A 15,796-nucleotide genomic window follows, 5' to 3' on the forward strand; every position below is an offset into this window, starting at 1 on the left:
CACTCACTTATTCATCTGTCTATCCATCAAATAGTTATTGAGTGGCTATAGGTGCCAGGCACTGTTCTAGGCACTGGGGATACAGCAAGGGACTGACATTCCCGGGCCTTAGAGGAAGTCAGACAGAGAGACAGACAAAGACACAGAAAAGAGTAAAACCTCAGTCAGATGATGATAAGTGTCATGAGAGATAATGAAGTAGGAGCAATGGGAAAAAGAGCCAGGGCAGCGGGGGGAGGTGAGATTTAAAACAGGACAGCTGGGAAAGGCTTCTTTAAGGCTTCTGCGAGAAGATGACATTGAACAATGACCTGACAAAAGGTCCAAGCCAACCTACAGAATGAAAGAAAACCATCCCCTACAGAAAATCTAAGGGGCCTCTAAAGTGAGGTGGTAACTGTTGTGTTCAAACAGCAAAGAGAGATATTTGTACACCCACATTGGTAACAGCATTGTTCACAAGAGCCAGAAAGTGGAAGCAACCCAAGTGTCTACTGACAGATGAATGGATAAACAAACTGTGATGCATACATACGATGGAATATTCCTTGAAAAGGAATTTTAGGGTGCCTGGCTGGCTCAGTCCTTGGAATAAATAAAAGATTTTACTTTTAAGTAATCTCTCCACTCAACGTGGGGCTCAAACTCACAACCCTGAGATCTACGGGCGCCTGGGTGGCTCAGTCATTAAGCATCTGCCTTCAGCTCGGGTCATGATCCCAGGGTCCTGGAATCGAGCCCCACATCAGGCTCCCTGCTCAGCGGGGAGCCTGCTTCTCCCTCTCCCACTCCCCCTGCTTGTGTTCCCTCTCTCGCTGTGTCTCTCTGTCAAATAAATGAATAAAATCTTAAAAAAAAACCAACAACCCTGAGATCAAGAGTCGCACGCTCCACTGACTTGAGCCAGCTGGGTGTCCCTGAAAAGGAATTTTAAAAGCCTGAAAAATTCTGACATGTGCTACAACATGGATGAACCTTGAAGGCATGATACTAAGTGGAATAAGCCAGTCACAAAAGGACAAATACTGTATGAATTCCAGTGATATGTGGTACTGGCAGTAATCAAACTGATAGAGTAGAAAGTAGATGGTGGTTGCCAGAGGCTGCAGGGAGGGGGAAATAGGGAGTTAGTGTCTAAATGGGGACAGTTTCAGTACAGGATAATGAAAAAGCTCTGGAGATGGATGGTGGTGATGGTTGCTCGACCGTGAATGTACTTGATGCCACTGAACTGTATACTGAAAATGGTTATTTTAAAATCAAAAAACAAAACAAACAGCAAAGAAGCCAGTGTGGCCAGAGCAGAATAAACAAAGAGGAGTGAGGTAAGAGATAAGATCAAGAGGTAGCAAGGATTCAAATTGTATAGGACCCTGCAGAATTTAGTAAAGATTCTGACTTGACTTTGAGCGAGGAGCTAATGAAGAATTCTGAACAGGAATCAATGCTCCAACTTTTTCACGAGGATCCTTCTGGCCACTCCATGTAGAACAGAAGGCAGCAGGGAGACCAAGTCAAAGGTTAGTGCAACAGCCCATGAAAGATGGTGGTGATGTGGACCAGAGTCAGAGTGGTGGAGGTGGTGAGAAGGGGCTGGAGTCTGGATATATTCGGAAGGTAGTTAAGATTTGCTGACAGATTGGCCAAGGGGCGTGAGAGAAGAGTCCAGAACATCACTGGGGGGCGCCTGGGTGGCTCAGTCGTTAAGCGTCTGCCTTCAGCTCAGGTCATGATCCCAGGGTCCTGGGATCGAGCCCCACATCGGGCTCCCTGCTCGGCGGGAAGCCTGCTTCTCCTTCTCCCACTCCCCCTGCTTGTGTTCCCTCTCTCGCTGTGTCTCTCTCTGTCAAATAAATAAATAAAATCTTTAAAAAAATTTAAAAATTTAAAAAAAAAGAACATCACTGGGTTTGGGGCCTGGGTAACTGGAAGAATGGAGTTGCTACACACTGAAATGGGGGAAGGCAATAGAAGAGCAGGCTTGAGGGCACCTGGGTGGCTCAATCGTTAAGCGTCTGCCTTCAGCTCAGGTCATGATCTCAGGGTCCTGGGATCGAGCCCCACATCGGGCTCCCTGCTCGGCAGGAAGCCTGCTTCTCCCTCTCCCACTCCTTCTGCTTGTGTTCCTGCTCTTGCTGTGTCTCTGTCAAATAAACAAATAAAATCTTTAAAAAAAAAAAAAAAGAGCAGGCTTGAGGGTGAGATCAGGAGTTTGCTTATGGAGAGGACCCTTGGGTGGAGATGTGAATGAGGCAGTGGGATTCTTATCCTAGGCCCCACCCCTCTAGAACCCTGCTAATTAGTTCATCTAGAATCATAGATTATCAGAAGCACAGGTAAGCCCAGATCACCAAGTATTTTACTTCATTTGACAGATGAAGAAATGAAAGCTGGAGGGCACATACCTAGCTAACAGAAGTTAGGAGAACTCAAGCAACTCAATTCTCAAGTCAGTGCTTTTTCCCCCACACTACTTCCCTAATTTAAACTAAGGTGATACTGGTTCATTCAACAAATATTTATCAAGCCCCAGAATTTGTGCTGAATTAATGAGATAAGATAGGCACATCCCCGCCTATGCTGAGTTTACAGTTTGTGGAGAAGAGACAGATACAAAGTAATCACTCAAGGGACCATATAGACAGCTAAGTCAGAGAAGGGCTACAAAAAAAGTTAATAGTTGTAACAGTAGAAAGTGGGACAACCTAAACTAGACTGGGAGAAGGGTTTCTCCAAGAAGGTGATATTTAATCTGAGAACTGAAACATTATACGAGTTAGCCAGGCTAACTCCAGGGAAGGGAGTCCAAGGAAACTTGCAGGCACGAGCAGCATGTGCAAAGGCCCCGTGGCAGGAAATCACCTATAAATGAATGAAGACAGAGAAAGCCAGCTTGGCTGGAGCAAAGTGAGCAAAGTGCAGCAGAAATGGCAGAAAATAAGGCTAAGAGGTAAAAGGGAGCCAGGTATCATAAGGGACCTTGTAGGGGTAGGAGAAAAGTACCCCAGCAACCTTGAACCACATGTGGCTCATCTGAGTCTTGCCAGAACACCTTGTGATCCCCCCGGAACACTAGATGGGAGGCCTCTAAAGGAGCTGCCATGAGACCATCTCCCACTTGCCTCCTTATCTCCCCTGGGAGACTATTATGAGACAGTTTCTCCTGTCTCTCAGAATCTGGTGAGGTATGAAGCTTTCTGCCCGGACCCTTCAGACGAGAACTGCAGAATGTAAACCCACTTGAGCTACAACAGAGTACCCACAACATGTGTGCAGTCATCGGCTCCCTTAGCTTTGGTGCAGTCCACTTGGTGTGTGGGACTGGGACCCAGGGAGCTGGCACCTTTGGTTTGTTCTTGTTGTCTCTGTCAGTAAAGAACTGTCTGTATATGAAAGCGCCTCACTGTACCTTTACCAATCCAATCATTCAAGTCTTGACCTTGTCTTGTAAGTGTGTGTGAACTTTACAGTAGGACATGTTAATGTTTAACTTGATCCTAAAAGCAGTGGGAAGCCACAGAAGGTTTAAGCAGGATCATGACTGGATCAGATTTACACACACACACACACACAAAACAAACACTGTGGCTGCCATGTAGATAATGCATTCAAGAGGGGCAAAAGGAGAATAGGTTGATGGTGGCTTATCACGTACCCTCTTTACTCTAGGAAAGGGGTCTGTGCATTGTAACACCTGAACACCTATTATATGCCAAACAACAGGACACAGACATCAAGGAAGACAGTCCCTAAGCTAATATACCTCAGTCTGACCAAGATCAGCTCGTAAACGTAACCGGTTGTCACTTGTACAAAAAGGAAGCAACAGCCAGAGGCAGGAGGGCTGCAGAGGGAACAACCACCTTGGCTTGGGAAGCCAGGGCAGGGTTTCACCGAGCAGGGCTGTGGAGGATGAACAGGACTTTGCACAGCACTCGAAGAAGACACACGGTATGTGAAGATACAGAATCATCAAGTCAAGAGTGCAAAAGCTACTAGGCACTCAGAATGGTAGGATGTAACAGACAAAGCAGAAAATAGTGGATGGTCAGGCTGGGTGTGACTATCCTAAAACTTGAATTATAACCTGTGGTTTACAAGCAGCACAGTGAAAAGAACTTAGATCCAGCTTCAAAGCCCAGCTCTACCATTTACTGGCTGCATGACCTCAAGCGGGCTTCACCTTTGAACGCAGTTTCCTCATTTGGAAAAAGGGAATAATAGCTGCTTATTATGTGACCTAAGAAAGGACATGAATGGAGGTGCCTGGGTGGCTCAGTCGTTGGGTGTCTGCCTTCGGCTCAGGTCATGATCCCGGGGTCCTGGGATCGAGCCCCATATCAGGCTCCCTGCTCGGCGGGAAGCCTGCTTCTCCCTCTCCCACTCCCCCTGCTTGTGTTCCCTCTCTCGCTGTGCCTCTGTCAAATAAATAAAGAAAATCTTTAAAAAAAAAAAAAAAAAAGGACATCAATGGGCTCCTCTCAAACAGCAATTATTATGTGAAATTACAAGCAGATTTAAAAAAAAAATAGCACTTACTAGGGTTTTTCCAGCCATTTTAAAAAGTAGGACACATTTCATACAGAAAATTTAAAAAACACATAAAACACAATTTTACAGACTCCCTGAAGCTCATCCAGGGATATCCACCACTACCACCACTGCTCCCACCAGACTCCCTGGCCTGACACCAGGTACCCAGTGGTATTAAATACACAGTGATTCCAAGAGAGGCAGCAAACACCTGTTCCATGCCAAATCCACCCCTCCTCACAGTCCCCGCACCACAGTACCCACTATACCCACACTGAACAGGTGTCATGGCTGAGGTTTCTAAGCAAAGATCATTAGTAGTAATATTTAATACTTCACACTGAGTGCCAAGTTGTAAGTGCTCTACATGGATGAAGAGCCTTCTTGTAATAATATGAGCCCCATTTAACAGATGAGGAAATTGAGAGCTGGAGAGGGGTGACAACTTGCCCAAATTCTCACAGGTAGTGAATAATAACACCAGCATTCAAACACAGCCTAGCTCTAAAGCCCAAGCACTGAACCCTCCCAGTGTCTGCTGCAAATTCTAAGTACAAATCTGGACACAAACGAACTAAAGAAACCAAACAAAATCAAAATGGAATAGATGCCAAACTGTTACCAACAGCTCTCCCTGGAGGGTGAAATTATGGAGGCATTTTAACTTTTTTAAATTTATGTAAGTGTGAACCTTTAATACTGTACGTACATTAGTTTTAGGATCAGAAAAATATTTTTAAAGAAATAGAAATCATTTGTTTGTAACACCATACTGTTTCCTACAACGGGCAATCTACTTTGTATTGTTAAAAAGCAGAAGAATGAAGGCAGATGTTTTTTAAAGAACATGACCGCTTCCCTCCACCCGCATTATACAAAAGTAATTGGCAAAAATCTCAAAGATTTACAACATAAAGTGCTGGCAAGGGTTTGAAAGAAAGAATAACCTTGAATTTTGCTATCAGAGAACACTAGTAAAGTATTCTCAGTGGGAACTGGCAATAGCTACTAGAACTCAGTATACTTGTGACTGAGCAAGTCCGTTTCCCCAGGCACCCCTATACCACGCACAAGAAGGCAGCTACAGGAATGTTCACTGCACCATGAAGCAAAATATTAAAAAAACTAGAAACAACCTAGGGGTGCCTGGCTGGCTCATTTGGTGGAGCATGTGACTCTTGATCTCGGGATTGTGAGTCGGAGCCCTACACTGGGTGGAAAGATTACTTAAAAACAAAATCTTAAAAAAATTAGAAACAACTTAAATGTTTTTCTTAAGTTACATTTTATCCACTTTGTGGAATACTGTAACACTTTAGGAAAAATCTCTAAGTTACAAATAAAATATACAACATACTGCTTTAACACTATTTCTGTATGTATTGTATGTTCACAGATATGCACCTAAGAGGACATACCCAGATCTGCTGTTACTCCTGGAGAAGGACGTAAGTTTAGGAAAGTTCTGGCAGAAAAGAAAGATTTTAGCTTTATCAAGAGTATTCAGGGGCACCTGGCTGGCTCAGTCCGTGAAGCATGCCGACTCTTGATCCTGGGTTCCGAGTCTGAGCCCCCTGTTGGGTGTAGAGGTTACTTAAAGAAAAAAAAAAAGCGTTCAAACGTTTATAAGAATGTCCTCATTGCTGGGGCACCTGGGTGGCTCAGTCATTAAGCGTCTGCCTTCGGCTCAGGTCATGATCTTGGGGTCCTGGGAGTGAGCCCCCGCACTGGGCTCCCTACTCAACGGGGAGTCTGCTTGTCCCCCTCCGTCTCCTCTCTGCCCCCCGACCCCGTGCTCCTGCACTCGCACGCTCTCGCTAATAAATAAAATCTTTAGGAAAAAAATGAATGTCCTCATTGCTGTTTTTATGATTTATAAATACACATATTATTGTACATGTTTTTAACCTGGATTGTAAAAATTTAAAAACACTGGAAGGAAATACACCAAAATGTTAACAGTAGTTATCTCTGGGTAAAGGTGGGGTATTACAAATAATTATAGGTAACTTTTTTTTTTTAAGATTTTTTTTATTTTATTGACAGAGAGACACAGCGAGAGAGGGAACACAAGCAGGGGGAGCGGGAGAGGGAGAAGCAGGCTTCCCGCTGAGCAGGGAGCCCGATGCGGGGCTCGATCCCAGGGATCATGACCTGAGCCGAAGGCAGACGCTTAACAACTGAGCCACCCAGGCACCCCTAATTATAGATAACTTTTATGATATTCTCCATACCTCTGTATTTTCCAAGTTTCCTACAATGGGTAACTTCCTACAATGGGTAATTCATAAACAAGAAAAAAGTTAAATTAATTTTACCTTAAAAACAGATATTACTGAGTCCTATAATATGCCAACCACTGTGGTTGGGAGTCGAGTAGTCTGGATCAGTGTTAAAGAAGGATGATGATTTGTGGGCTTAAAAAAAACAACCTACTAAGATTTTCTTTTTATTTCCTAAATCCAAAAGTAAAACATTCTCAGTGCTCAGTTCTACCTGGCCCCGGGACCCAGAAACATTCCTGAGATCATTCCCAAGGCCTACCAACCCAGATGTTGCAACAACTAGGAAACAGGAAAATTGTTTCCCATTCCTGGAGCCCAAGTCTCAGGTCTTGTGAAATTTTCATGGGTACATACCAGGCCCTTATCTAGAAGGGGTACTTTCACTAAGCCCTCACCCTCCACTTCTCTCGAACAACGGAGCCTAGAGCAGAGCTGAGCAGAAACCTCTGTTGGGCAACCTCCCTAAGCTCCTGATTCAACAGGATGGGGCCAGGAAGTTCAGTTTCTTCCAGAAAGCCTATTCCACTCCTGGACAGTTCTAATACCTTTCAACTGCAACAAATGCTTCTTATACTGAACTGAAACATGCCTCAGTCACATCAGAACACAGATTCCAGCACCAGAGACTCTGCCCCCAATAAGCCGTGTAACCTCGTGCAGCCGTATTTAGCACCTAAACATCACCTTCTCTGAGTGGGGATAACCTTCCCAGGCCACAGGGAGAGCACCTATGGGAAGTACCCAGTCCAGTGCCTGACACACGACAGGCCTCACTTCCTAGCCCTGCCCTTTGGAACCAGATCAAATGAGCCTAGTCACTCTTCCACACTTCCGCCTTTCAGATCCTTGAAAACCCTAATCGTGTCTTCAACAGTCTAAGCATCAACACAGCATTTCCTCTGCTACAAAACAACTCCCTAATTTTACACTTGGGTGGGGGTCTCCCATAGTAGCCAGATGCCCACAGATCTGTTTTGGAATAAATAGCTGTTAGCTGCCACCCTGCTCCGTGCCAACTACTCTGCTAAACCTTGATGTACAAAGCTCAGCCTCCCTAACTGCCCTGAAGATGCAGAGGCCCAGAGACAGGAAGTGGCCTGCCCAAGGTCACACAGCTGGGAACCTACAGAGCCCATGGTCTTCTCATGGTGCTCCAGAAGGTGTCTCCCAGCCTCTGCTCTGGCCCAACAGCCAGGCAGGCTCAGCCCTCAATGGGGGGCTCTTGGTCCCAACCACTGAACCGAAGTGTCTTTGGTGGAGTCTGGCTCCCGGGTCCTGGTAGTGCCCCCTCCCTTACTGGATGAGATCTAATCTCCAGGGCTCCAAGGGAGTAAGGGAGACTCTGCTGATCCTGCATTTACTGACACAGAACAACTTCTGAAGGAGGAAACGTACCCAAAGTGGACCCCACTGGGGAGCCTGGTAAGAAATGAAAAGAAACGAAACAAAACTATGCCAGGCAAGGGCGCCTGGGTGGCTCAGCTGGTTAAGCGACTGCCTTCGGCTCAGGTCATGATCCTGGCGTCCCTGGATCGAGTCCCGCATCGGGCTCCCTGCTTGGCAGGGAGCCTGCTTCTCCCTCTGACCCTCCCCCCTCTCATGTGCTTGCTCTCTCTCATTCTCTCTCTCTCAAATAAATAAGTAAAATCTTAAAAAAAAAAAAAAAAAACTATGCCAGGCAAGATCACAAAGGTTATCTTATGTCACCTTCCCAACAAGTGTGCCAAGTGGGATTGTTACAAGTCAGCTTGTCCCTTGTATAGAGAGAAAATGGAGACTCAGGCAGATGAGAAAGTAAATTCCACTAAACTGTAAGCCCCCTGAAGGCAGAAAACCTGTCTAGTCACGTTACCATGCATATTCAGAGCCTAGACCAATGTCTGACACACAGAAGTTCAAGAAATATTTGGTCATGAAAAAGATGAAGGCAGAGCCATATTTTGAAACCAAGCCTCTCCATCGTGCTTTCAAATTCACATTTTGAGTGCCTCAACAGAGGTGCTGAGCTGGCCGCACCTGTTCTCGGAGGCAAAGCATATGGAAAGGGGATCCACCCTGTGGCATGCTTTGTGCACACACACTCGAAACTCTGGCCTTCCCAACTGGCCAAGGTCAGACACGTTACGCTCTCTTTCCAAAGGACACCAGTCTTCCCTTGGGACCACTTGTACAGAGAGAACAGTCCAAACCAAAGAGACTGACATATTCTCAGGCAGGAGGCCAGCCTGACCTTTTGTCCACCCTGTGAGGCACGGCACATGGAACCACATGTCGCTGAGCACCAGAACTTGGAGCAAGCCAGGAAGCCGAAGTGGCTGAGCTCTCCCGATAGCCTGGGCTCCTGGAAGAGGCCTGGTCTCTTGAGGCAGCTGCTTCAGCATGAGACAAAGAAGCCACCAGCCCTACACGGACCTGCCGAGTGCCATTTTGGAAACACTCCAACCCGTGCCAAGTCAAAGAAAGGGCATCCACTCTGGAGCTGGATGGATCTGGCTTACAATCTCAGCTCCCCTAGCCACAGGACCTCAGACAGGATTTTTCACCTCTCTGAGCCTCAGGTTCCTGTTCTATAAAATGCGGGTAAAAGAGCAGAGATTTTTGTGAGGATTACAAAGAATGTATTGCTTGTAAATGCAGAGAAAAAACCATCTACAATGACAAAACACAAAATTCCTATCAGTGTTTGCCCTTGGGGACTGGAATGGAGAGAAAGAGTTTTTATGAATACACTACATTCTTTAAGGAAAGAAATGTAAGAAAAGCACAGAGCTCATTCTGGATTCCTGACAGGCATTCAATAAATGTAAGCTATTACTCAGTTCTCCTGGGAGGGTACGTTGCCTGTGTATTACAGCAAGGACTAAGGGGTGCTGTTTCCCACCATGTCCTCTACCCCCTTCCTCGCTCACAAAGAGCAGGGACCCCAGAGCAGCACATCGCCAAACTGAAATGGGACTGAAAAGGTCTCATCTACCCTCTCATGCTGCCCAGGCATGCCGTCCAACCTGTGCCCAGGGGTGGGGGAACGCGTACTTATTTCACCAGCAGGATGACTTCAAGGTCTCCCTAGGGTAAGGCCCCTGGTTCCTCTGACCATGACCCTCAGCAGCCTTCAGGCTCAGAGCTGTGAGCTTGGAGCTGCCTGGCTGTTCCCAGCAGGGAAGCCTCAGGCAGGCTCTGGCATGGTGGGCCACAAGGAATGCCTGTCAGTCAGCACTGCCCTAAGAAAAAGCATCTTCCCACACCTCTGCTGCTTGGAACAATTCTCTCCCACCCCTGGGAGGCGATGCCTGGCACCTCTCCCAAGAATCCAAAGCTAAACAATTCTCTCCCACCGGGAGGCAATCAGCTGGCTTGGTTGCTATGCAACTGGCAGGCACAAAAGGTGATGCAGTCCTTGTCAGAGGCTTGGGAAGGGGGCAGGGAGCTGGGTCTCTCCAAGTCAGCCTCTAAATGGGCTCCAAGGCAGTGCATATGGGGGGGGGGGGGTTCTTTAAGGAATTGCTTGATATATTCACCCACCTGCCTACTTGTCCTTTGCTGCTGGTGTCAGTGGCAGAGACTCCAGGCTCACTGTGAACTGCATACAAATCCTGAGCCCTATTCTGGCCCCCGGGGCAAAGCTCTGCACTAACACACTTAGGAAGGACATCTTTTGCAAGCTCAATAGGCTGCCTGTGAGGCTAGCCCACAGCTCAGGCAAGGAATAAAGCTGCCTCTGTGGGGACTCACCCCTCTAGCCTCTCCCTCTCAAGTCTGGCTGGTATTTGGGGCAAAAGGCAATCAAGGCCCCAAATAAACATACATCCAAACAGGGCAGGGAGCCAACTGAACTGTGTCCCCTATAACCAGCCAACTCCACAGAGGTCTACTTTCTACTCTCTACCCTCGGGGAAGTACTCTGGGGCAACAGTTTGGTAGAGTGGCAAAAACCCTGGGTTCTGCACTCAAACAAATCTGCATTCAAAACCTGGTCCTGCTGCGTGCTAGCTGTGACCTCAGACAAGCCATTTAGCCTCTCTGGTTCTCAGGCTAATGATACCTACTTCTTAGGGGTGTTGTGAAGGGCAAGTGAGGCAGTCTTTGTAAAATAAGACCTAGTTCAGTGACTGGTATCTCTAACGGCAGCGATGGTGTGGCACAGACTAAACACAGGACACCCAAGTTCCACGATGGCCCAGCATACCCATTCCCTCCTTGCTTCAGCCCAGGGTGTGGTATAGTTAAGAAGTGACTTCCTCCCCGCCAGCGTATAAGCTCTTCCACAGGCAGGGCCCTTGTCTTAAACCAGCTCTACAGCTCTCTCAAATAACCATAAGAACAACACAAATGTCCAGCAGAAGGTGAAGGAATCCAGCTACGCAGCACCGAGGTGTGGGGGATTAGAGGGGCTTCTGAGACCTCTTTGGTTCCTCCTGCAACTGGCCCCAGAATTCAAGCTCCCAATCAGAAGCTGTCCCAGTCTCTGCAGGATGGAAGCAGAAATACTCCCACTGGGCCCAACTTCCCCCAGGACTCAGACTTTGATGATGAAAATACTACAAATGTGGGGCACCTGGGTGGCTCAGTCAGTTAAGCATCTGACTTCGGCTCAGGTCATGATCTCGGGGTCCTGGGATCGAGCCCCACACTGAGCTCCCTGCTCAGCAGAGAGTCTGCTTCTCCCTCTCCCTCTGCCCTGCCCCCACCCCACTCGTGCTCCCACGCTTGCTCTTGCTCTCAAATAATAAAATCTTTATTTTTTTTTAAGATTTTATTTATTTATTTGACAGAGAGAGACACAGCGAGAGAAGGAACACAAGCAGAGGGAGTGGGAGAGGGAGAAGCAGACTTCCCACTGAGCAGGGAGGCCGATGAGGGGCTCGATCCCAGGACCCTGGGATCATGACCTGAGCCCAAGGCAGACGCTTAATGACTGAGCCACCCAGGTGCCCCGTTAATAAAATCTTTTAAAAAAAATACTACAAATGTAATTCTAAAGCTCATTTTCCCAATGTTGCCCTTCAACTCAGAGAATAAAATTAGGAAGCCAACAGATTCATTTCTGCCTCTTCTCCCAACTCTTTTTTTTTTTAAGATTTTATTTATTCATTCATGACAGAGAGAGAGAGAGAGAGGCAGAGGGAGAAGGAGGCTCCCAAGAAGCAGGGAGCCCGATGTGGGACTCGATCCCAGGACCCTGAGATCATGACCTGAGCCGAAGGCAGACACTTAACCATCTGAGCCACCCAGGCGCCCCTCTTCTCCCAACTCTTACAGCAGCACCTGAAAGGTTTTCCTGAACTACTACATACCCGAAGTCCATGGAGATTAAGGGAGGAACAAGCAGTTTCCCTAGAGCCAGGCTTTTTTTTTTTTTTTTTAAGATTTTATTTATTTATTTGTCAGAGAGAGAGAGAGCGCGTGCACACAAGCAGCGGGAGCAGCAGGAAGAGGGAGAAGCAGGCTTCCCGCTGAGCAAGGAGCCCAACATGGGAGTCGATCCAAGGACCCTGGGATCACGACCTGAGCCAAAGGCAGATGCTTAATGAGCCAATCTTTTCTAAACATGAGAGCTCAGGGGCGTCATTCACCAAGGGCCTGTACCTGCACAGATTTGCCCTGGGTACTTTACACACACAGTCCTACTTAATACTCACAACTACCCTGGGAGGCAGAAGGTACTAAGCCCATCTTACAGATGAGGACACTGAGGCTCTAGAACGTTAACTATGTTGTCCATGGCCTCACAGCAAAGGCAGAATTCCAGACCCAGCTCCAAAACTGGTGCCCTTTCCTTTGATCCAAGTTTTGCAGAATGAACCCAAGAAAAGCATTACCCATGCCTTTTGGGACCCCCAAAATAAAGAAGAGCATCTACAGGTTCATTCAGAAACGACGGAAAACATCTGCCCCTATTCTCAATGGTAGAAAGGGCCTATTCCTTAAAAAAAAAAAACCTTTTAAAGGGCCTATTCCTACAATAACATTAAACACTATTCACAAATTTTTACAGTGTATTAGAGCTTAAAGGACTTTTCAAATAGTATTAGCCTTCAGAATCCTTAATGGGAGGGTAGCAATTAATAGTCCTGCTTTGCCAACGTGTACCCTGAGGGCCACAGAGGGCTGAAACCTTGCGTGAAGCCACAGGTCAGGATAAGGATCGCTAAGTCCAAGGCAGAGGAAGTCTCTCTCAGGGTCCTGATGATCTTTGTGCTTTTTAAAGAATGCAAGCAGCCTTCCCGTAGTCCCTCCCGTCCTGCATACTGAGAGGCCCAAGGCCTACCACTGCCTTCCAGACCAGGTACAGGAAAAAACAAGCGTGTCAAACAAAGCTGGAGCCAAGGAAAACAGACCGCTCAAGCATCAACACTCGAAGTACTGACCAGATGGCCCTCTGGGAGGCACCAGGTACCAGAAAAAGGCCACAGACAGGAAAGACCAGGGCTCATTTCGGAAATGATGTTCATACTCAAGCGAGGGACCCCTGGGCAAGACACCTGACCCCATCCAGCTTCCTCACCTATGAAATACAGGTACTTGTTGAGAGTTGATGCAAGAATCAAGAATTTATGAACAAACTCTGGCCATGTTACAAGTACTATGCAAAACACATTAACTACCGAATTCAAGTTCACCCATCTCTCAGTTGCTTAGGCCACAAACCTAGGAGTCATCCTTAATTATTCCCTATCCCTCACACTCCACGTCGAACCTATCAAAATATCTCCACTACCAGAACCCTAGTCCCAGACACCATCACCACTCCCTGGATGATACCAACAGCCCCCAATGGTCTCGCTACCTCCTCATTTGTCCCACTGTGGTTCATCATCCATGCAGCAACCCGAATGATTTTCTTCAACCATAAATCAGATCCTGTCACTCCCTGGCTTAAAACCTTCCAGTGGGGGGGGGGGGAGGCTGGGGGACAAAACCTTCCAGGGAATTTTCATTCCACTTGGGGTAAACCCAAGCCTACATAACCTTGGCCCCCACCTCTTACTCAGACTTTCCTCTCAACCCTCAGCCACCCTGGCCTTATTTTTTCTTTTTTTAAAGATACCATTTTTCTTTTTTTTTTTTTAAGACTTTATTTATTTATTCATGAGAGACAGAGAGAGAGAGAGAGAGAGAGACAAAGACAGAGGGAGAAGCAAGCTCCCCGCGGAGCAGGGAGCCCGATGCGGGACTTGATCCCAAGATCCCGGGATCATGACCTGAGCCGAAGGCAGACGCCCAACCGACTGAGCCACCCAGGCATCCCTAAAGATATCATTTTTTTTAAAGATTTTATTTATTTATTTATTTGAGAGAGAGAGAGAGAGAGAAACAGCATGAGAGGGGATAGGGTCAGAGGGAGAAGCAGGCTCCCCGCCGAGCCAGGAGCCCGTTGCGGGACTCGATCCCAGGACTCCAGGATCATGACCTGAGCCGAAGGCAGTTGCTTAACCAACTGAGCCACCCAGGCGCCCCTAAAGGTACCATTTTTAAGAGGTGCCCACGTGGCTCAGTTGGTTAAGTGTCTGCCTTCAGCTCAGGTCATGATCCCAGGGTCCCAGGATCGAGCCCCACATCAGGCTCCCTGCTCAGCGGGGAGCCTGCTCCTCCCTCTCCCTCCCACTCCCCCGCTTGTGCATTCTCTCTGTCTGTCAAGTAAATAAAATATTTGGGGGAAAAAAAAGATTTTATTTTAAAGTAATCTCTCCACCCAGCATGGGGCTTGAAACCACAACCCTGAGATCAAGAGTTACACACTCCACCAACTAAACCAGTGGGGCCTTATTTCTTATCTTCAACACACTAAGCTCACACCTACATCAGGTGCTTTGCACATGCTGCTCCTCCTTGAAATCTCTCCTCCCAAAACATTGAAAGGCTGGGGTGCCTGGGTTGCTCAGTCGGTTAAGTGTCTGCCTTCAGCTCAGGTCATGATCTCGGGGTCCTGGGATTGAGCCCCACGGTGGGCTCCCTGCTCAGTGGGGAGTCTACTTCTCCCTTTCCCTCTGCCCCTTCCCCCACCTGCTCGTGCTCGCTCTCAAATAAATAAATAAAAATATTTAAAAAAAAATACTGAAGGGCTGCTTTCTTATCAATTAAGTATCAGCTCAAATATCTCCTCTTCTGAAGGGCCATCCCCAACCACCCCAGTTAAAGCCATGTCACGTCCCCACACTTACCCTCTCTACCACAGGATCCTACTTTACCTTCCTCATAGCACTTAGTAGCTACAATGTTGTCTACTTGTTTATTTTGTTTGCCCAGAACTACAATATAAGATCCACTATTCTTGTTTACTGTTGCACTCACAGGGTCTAGAACAGTGTTAGGCGTATAGTAAAGCATTCAATGAACATTTTGGAAACAGCTAGTTCAAACGGCAACAATTTGCTCCCCTAGTGCTCAAGATGAGGACTCTACTCCCTCTGCCCAAATTTTAGATTGGAAGTTTGTTTACTCATCCATTCAATCATTCATTCATTTACTCAACTCCAGTCAACAGCTGACTATAGGATACCTGAGACGGTACAGTGACATGCAACCAGAATGACCCGTTTCCTAATTCCCAAGGTGGTGGTGGTTGTTGTTTTAACATAGCACTTCACAGAGAACTTCTGCCAAATTTGTCAGACTCCTTTGTACTTAAAGGCCATCTCAGATTTACATGTGAGGTTACAGGACTTCCCCAAGGTCACATGAGAACTCAGCAACTCAGTACCTCAAGGCAAAACCAAAGACCTAAGAAACATATTTGCAAGTGCCCAACCCCTTTTATCTACCATCCAGAGTCATGTGCACACAAATAAAAAATAAATACCAAAGAGAAAATGGGACTTTTCAAAATGTTGACTACCATTTTTTTTCCCTGTTTCTAACCTTACAAGCTGATGGCAGGCACTGTTAAACAGTGGAACACTTTCAACTTAAGGAGATCTGTTCTCAGGTTATGAAGCATTAACTGTACCCTGGGTGATAGGCTGAGTCTTGACGCCAAA

General features: G+C 46.9%; 1 protein-coding gene across 2 annotated transcripts in view; it reads right to left on the reverse strand.

Annotated features, from left to right (window-relative positions):
* The window catches only part of ACO2 (aconitase 2), a 56,820-nt gene that overhangs the window by 37,580 nt on the left and 3,444 nt on the right, over nt 1-15,796 (reverse strand). The window lies entirely within an intron of this gene.

The sequence above is a fragment of the Mirounga leonina genome, unplaced genomic scaffold (genome assembly GCF_011800145.1).
Source record: "Mirounga leonina isolate KUSES-001 unplaced genomic scaffold, KU_Mleo_1.0 Mir_418, whole genome shotgun sequence".
NCBI classification, from domain to species: Eukaryota; Metazoa; Chordata; class Mammalia; order Carnivora; family Phocidae; genus Mirounga; species Mirounga leonina.